Below are 8,971 nucleotides of genomic sequence, written 5' to 3' on the forward strand. Positions count from 1 at the left end.
ATATATATATATATATATATATACATACGTATAAAGCAGCTACAAATTTTGTTTTGCAGTTTAGTCTGGCATAAGCTTTTAAGAAAGTCTATATGATTACTTGTAAAGCAAATATCTCCTCAATAAAATAACCTGTTTTTTATGAAGCAAATGAGGGTGCCTCCATATGATGGCCCGCCCAACATGAAATAGCAGCAAAATCCCTCTACATTCATATCCTGTCATCTTAAAAAATAAAAATGTACTGGATAATCTAGTCCTAAATACACCAAAGATTAAAAAAAGCAAAGGTTTGGTATTATCACTGCTGAAGAATCTTTGATCAGGAGTTTGTCAAATCAAAAATGTTCTGTAATTAACCAACATTAACAGCCATTCTAAAGTTCCATTTCTTGATATTATTGTCCAAGATATTGGTATTTTTAAGATACAATTTGCAAAAATAATTTTCTAATTTAAATTATTCATTAATGTATCAGTTGAATATTTCACAATGTAATCATATCCACTGAACATCTACACCCTGTGTCTGTGTATCCAGTCAACATCCATACAATGTTTATCCAATTACCACGTTCACACTGTAATACACAGAGGATACTTGGCTGCTATTTCTAGCAGGTCGAGTGACCCTATAGAGGCTCTATCCTAGGGATCATTCTGTAATAGGAAAACCTTGGCACCTGATTTCTCTCTATTAATTCCATGAGGATGAATGACAAAGTTCAGTATGGTTTGAACTCTGAAACACCACATATGATGAAATCGTTTTTAATCAAAACATATATTATTACTAAATAAATTTTGATTAAATACATAACGAACTGAATCAGATTTCTTTTTCCTTTTGAAAATCCTTCAAAAAAATAATTTCTGTAATTAGTCTCTGAAAATTAATATTAAGAGAGCTCGTATATTTGACAAGTTAAATATAGTAAAGTAGGTAGCTTACTAACTTCTATCATTTCCTTCATCTTAGTTTTTCTTTAATGATGCAAAGCTGATGTGGATTTTAAAATATTTCTATGACTTCTTGTTTGGAATTTATTAATTACATATAACTTACAATATGGTTTTTGCTTTCAATATTTCATAAACAGTGTTTTGATGTAGAAAAGTAACTGTGTAGAATTTTATGAATAATGTTACTTTCAAAAGTTCTTTGAAACTGAAAGTTCTATATTTATTAAGATTGGTATATTTAAAGCAAAGATGAAATAAACTTGTTCTAATTTATTTATATTTCTCTTTAGACCAAGAACAGCTGCACAGCAAGAGTAACAAAATCATTTTTATCAAGCACATGTATTAACAAAACCTCTTCTATATATTATTTTTTACCTTTATGTATTTCAAGGCAACATTTTCTAATTATAATCAACCAAATTGTTGCAATGAAATAACAGTTGTTGTTTTAATAATATCTACATTTCTTTAAGAAGCAGAAACCAGCAAAAATTAAAATTCAGAATTGAGCAAAAGATTGAAATACCAAATTTATCCACTAGTTTTAACCTTAAAACATGACTGTAACAATAAAAAATTTATTTTTGAAATAAAATTAATGAGAAAAGTAACAAATGAGTTTAATATGTTTGTTATAACAAACAGGCTATTAAAATAAATGTAAAAACATAATATTGCTTCTAAATTTAGGCACAAAGCCAACAATACTAGTACAGGGGTTAAGTCAATTACATTGACCCCAGTGTCCAACTGGTATTTATTTATCGACCCTGAAAGAATGAAAAGTAAAGTTGACCTCTGCAGAATATGAACTCAGAACATAAAGGTGGACGAAGTGCTAGCAATTCAGCCAGCTTGTTATCTTAACATGAAAATATAATAATTAGATATGAGCATAACAAATGAGATTTTGAGTAGCATTTAAAGAATTGTTGTTGTGTAATCCCAGCTCAGCCATGGTTGAGAACACCAATGGTACAGTGTCAAGAAAGACTTTTATTGTTGTTTAATCAGAGATAAACCCTGACTAAATAAACTTACAATTGAAAGTATACCAGCCATGACTGTCCCATCTTTCTTCAGACATAAACTACCTCAACCTACATCACCCAACATGTTGCTTCATTTATGGGGGAGGAGATTTTAAAAACTATTTCTTATGTTTTTTCTTTTATATGTGTTAACAATTCTAACTCCCAGTGAAACAACCATCCATGTAAGCATTTCCTCATGCTGCTATCTCACTTGATACGACAGAGTGTGTATGTGTGTGTGTGTGTTACAAACTAGCCATGAAAGAAATATACAGCCAGTAACACAAACAGGGTGTCTTTTGCAGTAGTTTTTGTTCACATTTTCATGAAATGGCAAAATATTTATCTTTCAACTTTCTACAGAAACTATGAAGACCATTTTATAGATTCCTGCAGATGGCTTCCCTGGATCTGTTTTTGTTGTGACATCTAAGAAAGATTTTGGCATGAAACAACAAACACAGCTAAAATAGTAAGCTAGTTATTTGGTTTTGATCCAAAGAACTGATAAAACCAGCTTATCATTTCGTTTGCCACAAACATCATCTTATCTCAAGATAAGCCTGCATGTCTTTTATTGAAAAGCTTCTTCTCACTTTTAATTGGCAATGAAAAGTAAGCAGAAAAATTCAATCTTGCACATTACTTTGGAATCCAGGGTAAATATGATGCCACTGATAAAACAGCATGAATCCATTCCAAAGAAAAGCAATAAAACAACAATGAATCTTGACCTCTATAAATGGTTTAAGTAGAAATGGTTATCAGAGAAGTAAACCCATTGCAGTTATTGGCTCCAAGAATACCATCACACTTTTACATTGTCTTCCATTTTCTAAGTCCACCCACTTCATCCCCACCCCCACCTCTTGTCTCACTTTTAAAACATTCTGATATAAATTAAAAGATTATCAAAGCAATGTTTAGGAATTGTTACAAGTGTCATCATTATTGCAGCCTGGCAGCATCAATTATTTCTCTTCATGGAACATGGTCCAGTACATTACATAAGGTCAAACATTGATGTCCAGGATCAGATATGGATTAATAACCTATGGGAAGATATATGCACAGACGGTTGGTTGGTTGGATGGATGGATGGATGGACGAGGAGATAGAAACTGGAATCATCATTGTTTTAACATGCAATTTTCCATGTTTACTTGGGCTAGATGGAATTTGCTATGCCAGATTTTCTATGGTTGGAGGCCCTTCCTACTCTCAGCCCTCACCCGTTTCCAAGTATGTAATATTTCCCTTTGTAGGACACTTACAAGGAATATTTGAAACAAAGGAACACTGCCTGTATGATGGTGATGTTTGTTTACAATTATCACACAATGTCAAGAAAGTGAGGGGCAAGCACATGCACACACACACACAACAAATTTCTTTCAGATTTTGTCTACCAAATCCACTGATAATGCTCTGGTTGACCTGGGGTTAGAAGAGAAAAGGCCTCCGTTGTGTGTGTGTGTGTGTGCTGGCATGGCTGGGTGGTTAAGAGGTTTGCTTTCCAACCATGTGGTTTTGGGTTCAGTCTTGTGGCATAGCACCCTGGTCAAGTGTCTTCGACTATAGTCCCAGGCTGTGTGTGTGTGTGTGTGTGTATACCATTGTCTTGGCATCACATGATGGTTGTAAATGAGCATTACCATTCTACAAGTGATGCAGTTTGTTTCTAGTCATCTATAAAAGCCTGTTTGGCCATGAGAAATATTGCTTGGAAACAAGTGAGGGTTAGCAACAGGAAGGGCATCCAGCTAGAGAAAATTTAGTCCAACTAATTTTGTCCAACTCATGGAGCCATGGAAAAGCAGATGTTAAATGAACAGGATGATAAAGATACTGAATATGTATATCTTTACTTTCACTTTTGCCAGCATCCCAACTTTTAGTTGTAAATAAGAAATGCTTTCACTTTTAGTAAGAGTATATTTACCGTCAAACACACACACACACACAATGTCCATATACATATATATATATATATACACAGACACACATACATACACATAGATAGATAGATAGATAGATAGATAGATAGATAAACACACACACACACACCCACACCCATAACTACATGCAATGCACATGTCAGCGTTGTATTTTTAGCTAGAATCATTGACTTTAGAGTGAACAGATTGTTGTATAAAGTAAATCAATTGCTGTGAGGAGACATTTGCTTGCAGTATTTATTCATCGGCAAGCCTCACGTAACGGAGCCAAACAAATGACTGTACAGCTACACTCTCCTCAAGACAATTTTCCATATTTCCTCACATGCAACCAGTCAAAGTCTTCTTCTCTTCCATTCATTTCTCCCTTCCTCCTCTTAGTATTTCTTATTCCTTCTTTCCATTCTCTCTCTCTCCCTTCTCTTATTCTCTCCATCCTTTCACATTTTTCTCCCTTTTTATTTTTTCTTCTTTTTCTTACATCTCATCACATTCATTCATTCTCTCTCTTCCTTTCTTCTTCTTCATTCATTCATTGTCACATTCTTTCTCTTTTGCCATCTCAAACTATCAGTATGTTACCTCCAGCTTTTAATTTCTCTTCACTTTAGTCAAACACCGTGTGTTTTCACTGCAGTTACATCACTACCGAACATTAATTTTTAATATCAAGCTACATGTGTACATGCATGTTTGTATGAATATCTTCACTGTTATTATTATTATTACTACTACTACTACTACAAACACAGCTGCTGTATTCTCTTTCACAATTGAACACATGTACAAAACAAATCTTTACCTCATCCAAGTTGTGGATGGGTGGATGCATTTTCTTCTTTTTTCCTCTCTTGTGAATATCTTCCTGAAGATATTGTTAGGTTAATGGTTAACAGCGACAAACTAGATCAATCACGTATTGTATTAAGTACTGGATGGGACAATAAAGTTAGACAATGCAAAAAAAGAAAAGCGATGACAAAGATGATGACAATGACGATGAAGATGATAACGATGTTCATAATGACAATAATCACAATGATGATGATGATGCTAGTGATAATGATCGTAACGAAGATGATGACGACAACAATAATACTGAGGATAATGGTGATGACGATGATGATAACGATGATGAATAAGTGGTGATGGTAGTGCCTGCATGTAATAGTATTTTGTGCAGAAAGTCATAAAATTAAGCGGCCACACCACAAATGTGACAATGATAACAACATCAGCATGAAAATCCGTGCTATTATGGGTGTAGTGGTGTTTACTATTGCTATTAATATTTTTCTAAGAAAAAGACCTTTTGAAGGTGAAAGAAATTTGTTATTAATAGCAGCAAGTAATAATTACATAAAACAATAAATAGCCTTTTTTTTTTTTTTAAAGAAAAATGACTCAGTAACCAAGGAAAGAAAAACTTGCTTTATTCTATTTCTATTAATCTTTTGGTTTCCTTTTTCTTTAATTAGATAATCATTATGAGTTAATTTCTTAAATTCTTCATCGGAAAAGACAAAAAAGAATATTGAAGTAGAAATGCTAAATAAGTTACACAATAAAATGGAATGTTTTGATTAATCAAAGAAGTAGAAATAATCAATAATGTGGAATAAATTGGTGGGAGTGGAGGGGAGGGGCATATCGAATGGGTTTTTTTTTCTGTTTTTTTTTTTATATTTCCTTGTTTCAGAAAATTATATAAAAAAAAGTTATGTGATTACTTTATAACAAATCAATATTTTTAGGCATACAGAATATATGCAGGTTATATACAGACTTAGGTATGTGCATATATATATATATATATATATATATATATATATATATATATATATATATATATTTATACATACATATATATACATACACACATATATATACATACACATTATATATATATATATATATAAATATATATATTTATACATACATATTTATTTATATATACATACACACACACACACACACACACACACACACACACACACACACACATATATATATATATATATATATATATATATATATATATATATATACAAACACATTAAATATATATATATATAATGTGTGTGCCTGTCCTATATGCACCACTATATATGTATCTGACTTTATATATTCACCTACAATTCAAGACCTTTATAGTACGGTGTACATAATGCAATAGGTTGCTATACATTATTATCGACAGATTAATGGAGAAAAAGCAAGTACTACATTTACACACACACATATATATATATATATGTATACATATATACACAATTTTTTTATATACAGTTACATTCAGAAATTTACAAGAATATGCCTGAGTGAGTGCAAGCACACATGAATGCATACACATGTACATATGTATGCATAGATATTTACACACAAACATACTTATCTACCGGTATACATATATACATACATACAGGCATACCAACATCATATGTTCAAACATACGTACATACACAAATGCATACATACATGTATACATACATACAAGTAAACATATATACATACATGCAAGCATTCATATATACACACAAATATAACCGTCTTCAGTATCTGCTTTGGAAAAAAGAAAATATGAAAAGATCTGATAAATATGCATTAACACATATATTTATATACATACATATATACACACACACACTTTCATATATGTATGTATGTGTTTGTGTGTGAGTGCACTTGCATAAACATAGACTTATACACAAAGTTTCCGCACTGATATCATGCATACACACACACACACACAGACACGTGCAAAATTACAGAATGCACACAAACTCATACAGATGTATACAAAGTTCTTGCAACCTACCGAGATTTCAATCTTTGTGCAATTTGACACTATCCTAGAGGCTTACATATATATATACGTCTGTACATGCATATATATATGTGTGTATATATACTTTAAATAAGTATATAATATATACTGTATTGCCCGTATTCAGGTTAGTCCACAAGGTACGATATGATACTACAACACGCCGATTCTGCTCTCTCTATCTCTCTCTCTCTCTCTTTCTCATACATATACTCTCTCTCTCACTCCAGTTGTCTCTCTTTCTCTCTCTCTCTCTCTTCTTTGAGGCAGCTGATGTCTAACTCTCAACTGTAGGACAGTTCATTTCACTCAGTTTGGAAACAATCCTACTATTTTAATGGAGCAGTAAGTTTCTGATGAGGGGTAAAAAAAAAAAGGGGTGACTGGACAACTGTAAAACGTGACTGCGTCAATCTGGAAGATGTGCCTCTATAGCATTAGTACCACAGTGGGAGCGATGAAGTGAAAGGGTTAAACAATTTCCCATGGTGTATGCTTGTGAGACACTTGTGTAGGAGCATGTGATGTTTATATGAAGATATGTACGTATATGTATATATGTGTTTGTGTCAAGTTGGTAATTCTCTCTCTCTCTCTATCTCTCTCTCTCTATCTCTCTATCTCTCTCTCTCTATCTCAGTCCCTCGTTAGTTTCCTGCACCTGGGAGAGATGGGTTGACCAAAGAAACTCCTGACATAAGCTAATCATGAACTTAGTAAAAATTTAGAAGCTCAGTTCAATGTATTGAGTACTTTTTTTTACATTTGCGTATATCCTAGCGTAAGCACGTGTGTAGATGGATGATTTGATATTGAAGGGAAAAAAAAAACTAGAAGAATTCTGTTGGAAATTAAACCAAAATGGAAAAAGTGAAATTTTGGGAAGGAATAGGAACTATCTGTAAAAATTATAATAAAACCTTCATACACAGTTAAACGCATAAATGTATATATATATATATGTATATATATATATATATATATATATATATATATATATATATATACGTGTGTGTGTTTTAATTGTTTGTTCTTTGAATTGACCATATATATATGTGTACGTGAGCGTGTATGCATATATATACACACACACACACAAACAGACAGACAGATTTCTATTAAAAAAAATGTGCATCTCTTGTTTCATGTCTGTGTATGATCAAATCACTTTGTATATCTATCTATCTCTCTGCAAATACATGTCATGTGTATGCACACATTTGTATGCATGTGTGTACGTGTGTGTGTATACACTCACACACATACACATATAAAGGTTGTTCTTTAGAAGCCACATCTTTGTTTTGATGCTTAAATCAGTTGTAAAAAGAATAGTAGTAGTAGTAGTAGTAGTAGTAGTAGTAGTTCAACCGCAGGTCAATCTTCGTCCTGCAGTGCTTGAATCAAAGACATTCAAACTGTGGCCACCCCAACTTTCCGTATATCTTAGACTAGACTACATCCTCCAGTATGTCCTTTCTTTCCTTTTTCTAAGACAGTTGGGTGTGATTCGAGGGAAATCGTCTGCTATTTCTAACAAGCAGACCGATCACTGTGAGCTTCCGTAGTAGAATTTATTATTTTTGTCGTCGTTTAGCCCCAGGTCAGCCAGCGTCTAACAGACCTATGACAAAAGGCCTTCTAGCTATGACCATCCTGCAGGTTTATTTATTTAGCATTACAATCTCTCATGTGTAGTTTTCCCTTGTTTTGAAAGCGATATCGTTTGATTTGAAGGTATTTGGTTGGCATTTCTAGCAATGTATATCGACCACACAGTGTCTCGCTGGTTGTTCTGTTGCAGATGCAGTAGTAGCAGACGCCAATGTTGGTTATTAGTAAGATAGACGTAGCGCTGAGAGCATCGTTAGTGTACCAATCAAAGCAGAGGTTGTTGGATTGCTTTGACATTTGTAAAAAAAAAAAAAAGAAATAAAATATTTCTGTAGAAGCGGATGAGAAATGGTAAATATGTCGTTTATTTACTTTTCGAAGATGAGCCAAGTGAAAGAAATCCAGCTGAGAAACGAACCCGGTTCGCCGAGTCAGCTCATTGCGAATTTAACTTCTCTTTTACGATGTTGGCCACTTTTGTATATTTTTTTACGGTAATAACAAAGGAATACGTTGCTGTCGCCAATTCTATCGCAGGCGCCGGCAGAGGACAGAGAAGCGTTGGGTGGGGG

General features: G+C 33.2%; 1 protein-coding gene across 13 annotated transcripts in view; it reads right to left on the minus strand.

The window, feature by feature from the left end:
- The window catches only part of LOC106878639 (thrombospondin type-1 domain-containing protein 7A), a 999,802-nt gene that overhangs the window by 969,446 nt on the left and 21,385 nt on the right, over nt 1–8,971 (minus strand). For 3 of the 13 annotated variants that reach the window (XM_052974018.1, XM_052974006.1, XM_052974010.1), the window contains exon 1: nt 6,777–7,122. The exons of the other annotated variants lie outside the window; for them this stretch is intronic. The gene's annotated coding sequence lies outside the window, so the exon portion shown is untranslated. Of the gene's footprint in view, nt 1–6,776; nt 7,123–8,971 lie in introns of those variants that run through there. 13 annotated transcript variants of the gene reach the window in all.

This window comes from Octopus bimaculoides, chromosome 17, assembly GCF_001194135.2.
Source record: "Octopus bimaculoides isolate UCB-OBI-ISO-001 chromosome 17, ASM119413v2, whole genome shotgun sequence".
In the NCBI taxonomy this organism is placed as follows: domain Eukaryota; kingdom Metazoa; phylum Mollusca; class Cephalopoda; order Octopoda; family Octopodidae; genus Octopus; species Octopus bimaculoides.